Genomic DNA, 3,245 nt, shown 5'->3' with positions numbered 1-3,245 from the left:
ATTGGCAAACTGAATATAATAAAGGGCAGAAAGGGCATATATTAAGCTTAAATAAAGCAAGGCAACTACATGCTTCTTGACAAATTACAGTGTTTTAGCATAAACTACTATTTCGCATTATCTAAGGCCTGAATAGCATAACTAGAGTTATTCGAAGCATCGCAAAGTGTGTAAAAGTGCTTACAGTGTGTGTTTATTACTTTGGATTTATTCCGAAGAGTTTATTGTGTGCAAAGTACAACTATTTCGTGACGTGCAGTCAAAATTCAAAATTCACACTTCACTCCTACTCACACATACAGATATTAAAATTGATACCAGCCAACTCACACATCCTGTACCTATCCATCTATTAGCTGCATACTGCTTGCATCACACAGAGTCAGCCCTGAAATACAGTCTTGTCAAGTGCTGCACTTGCATAGTAATTCCATAATGTACACAGTATTATAGTGGATTGTTATGTTAGATCATCATAGCTATGGACCAGGTACCATATATAGACTACTATACTGGCCTATTTGGACAGACAGTGCACCCACATTTATTTATTTTATTTATTTATTTAACATTTGTTAACTGGGGAAGTCTGACCGGGTAAGTCTGCCCATTTTCAGCGGAAGCCCAGGGAGAAAAGCTCCACATAATAACAACATAACAGTCAGTATTTTAAAGAATTGTGAAACAATCAGAGAAATGATAGTAATAAATCACATCGTAACACATTATCACAGTTCAAGTTAGTAATAAAGTTAACAGGATCACTTAGTCTAGAATATGTATGTGTGTTGTACCTTTAAGAAGCATTTCCAAAGTCGACACAGGCATATAAATATCAAGTACATGCTAACTTCAGTGCCATTTTGATAGTGCAGCCAGAGAGTGAGCATGTATGAAAGAGCCAGTCTGTTTATAAGTTTATCTAAGTTAAAGTTATTACCTCATTCCTGATGTGATTGGACATAAAAATAAAGCTGCTTGAACAGAACCCACGAATGCTCATCTGTTACATCCTGACCAGGCAAACGACATGGTGCCAGAACCAGGATAGCAGAGACAGCTTTTCAGCGATACAAGGTGCAGAATTAGCAGGGAAGGCAAAATAAGAGAAACAAGAGCAAAAAAAGGCCAGGAACAAGCTAAAGGTAATGAAAACTTGCACAAATTATTATTTTATTAAAAGAGATAAAACTGAGCATTACAAGGGCACAAAATGCATTATTAAGCAAGCAAATAGCACAGAATAAACATTAAGTAAACAGAAAGCATAAAAAGTTTATTAATTAAATGAAATGTTCAAAATTAAGATATCTGACAGAACGATTATCAGAAAAGCCCATAGGAGGTTCAGAGTCACCTCGGAATTCCAAAACGAGCAGGGTTAGAGTAAACAAGCACAAGAAAAGAGATTAAATTGGCAAAATGAATATAATAAAGGGCAGAAAGGGCATATATTAAGCTTAAATAAAGCAACTATTTCGTGACATGCAGTCAAAATATTGCCATTTTGAAAAGTTTCTTGTGATGGGTGTGTCTACTCTTGAGGTGCTGCCATTACAGAGTGTTTCTTGCACTGTAAAGAGCTATATAGCAAAGTACAGCCATTTTGGAAGTGTTTCAGTGTGCTGTGTTCTGTTTATTCACACTGTGCAGTTACTTCAAAATGTTTCTTACTCTGAGCTTCTTCTGCTGCTCACTTTATTCACACAGTGCAGTTACTTTGAAATGTTTCAAACAATAATGATAAATGATTTTTATAGTACAATAATTTCAAGAGTATTACAGTGCCTGGAAAATTTACTTTGCAAAGTATTTCGCAGAGTTCAATTACTCAGAGGCTTATTGTGCTACTGTATTGGGATACATTTCTGGCATATATATGTATGTGTGTGTGTGCTCGGGCATACTTGCAAAAGTCTTCACTGAAGGCATTTCTTAGACCAGGTCCACTTCTAGTTGATCAGAATATTGCAGAGAATTAGAGAATATTTGAGCAAGAGTACGATATTTTCATACAAGCAGCTTATTCAGATCAGCACACATCAGGGCATTCACTTTGCTAAACCTAGCTGGGTCAGAGGCCATTGATAAGAGAGCGTTCATTTGTGTATGCAGCAGCAGTGCATAAAGGAGAAGGAGAAAACCATCATTTTGTTGTTCAGGCTGAATCAAGAGAAGATCCTGAGTGTCTCAAGTGTAAATTCAGAGAAATGTGCAACCCCCAGACCAATGTTACATCAGAGAGACATTAGTTTTACACAAGAGATCAAAGGCCAGGAGAAACATTTGCAGCTTACATTACTGACTTGAGAAACAAAGCTAAAACTTGCATGTTTGGTGATTTGAAAGATGAGTTGATAAAGGACAGGCTTGTGTGCGGTATCAATAGTGCTGCTGTGAGAAAGATTTTGCTTCGTGACAGAGGCTTAATGTTGAGTAAAACCACTGAGATTTGTCAGATCCACGAAGTTACAGAAAGGCACACAAGTATGCTGGCTAGTGATTAGAGTATAGTTTCAGCAGGCTCCAGAGCAAATGTAGACAGCATGCAACATGTGGCAAGCAGAAACTGGCCTACGCATGTGGCAGTTGCAGCCCCTGTGGGTTTGACAGGGAAATCCAGTACTTTTCCAGTAAGTTCCAAGACTAGTTCAGTTAAAAAAGCATGCTTAGTACAGCACAAATGTTCAGTACAGCACAAGGGTAAATCAGCAAAACCCAAGTCGAGCTTCATTGTTAACTGTCGTAATTGTGCTGCCAACCATGAGTCCAAAACAGAAGTGTTTAGCATTTGGTCAGCAATGTCACAAGTGTGAAAAAATGAATCATTTTCAAAAGTTTTGCAAGTCAAGTAAACCTCATTCAGTTGCAAAGAAGAGTCACTTAAAAAAGCAAGTTGATCATGTAGGCTTGTAGTCTACTTTCTACGTAGATGGTGTATCAGTGATTGGTGAAAAGGTTAATGCATAGATATATTAGCAAAGGGCGAAGTGTTTTTGTACTGTCCTGATCCGTGGTAAACCCACTGAGCTCAAGGTAGACACTGGCTCAAAGTGTAATGTTACGTCAGCAGAAGCATTTGCCAAAGTAAGGGCTGATGAACAACTTAATGTGGCTAGTTGTGAGAAACTTGTTGCTTATGGAGGTGAAGAAATTCAAACCGAAGGCTCAGTAGTGCTTTCATGTTATATGGCTGGGAACAGTTACAATTTGTTGTTTTACATAGTCCGAAGACCTGTGCAGTC

Source organism: Protopterus annectens, chromosome 1.part0 (assembly GCF_019279795.1).
Source record: "Protopterus annectens isolate FY-2018-M chromosome 1.part0, PAN1.0, whole genome shotgun sequence".
In the NCBI taxonomy this organism is placed as follows: Eukaryota; Metazoa; Chordata; order Ceratodontiformes; family Protopteridae; genus Protopterus; species Protopterus annectens.
The sequence above is the reverse complement of the archived record's forward strand: the minus strand, read 5'-3'. Positions refer to the sequence as shown.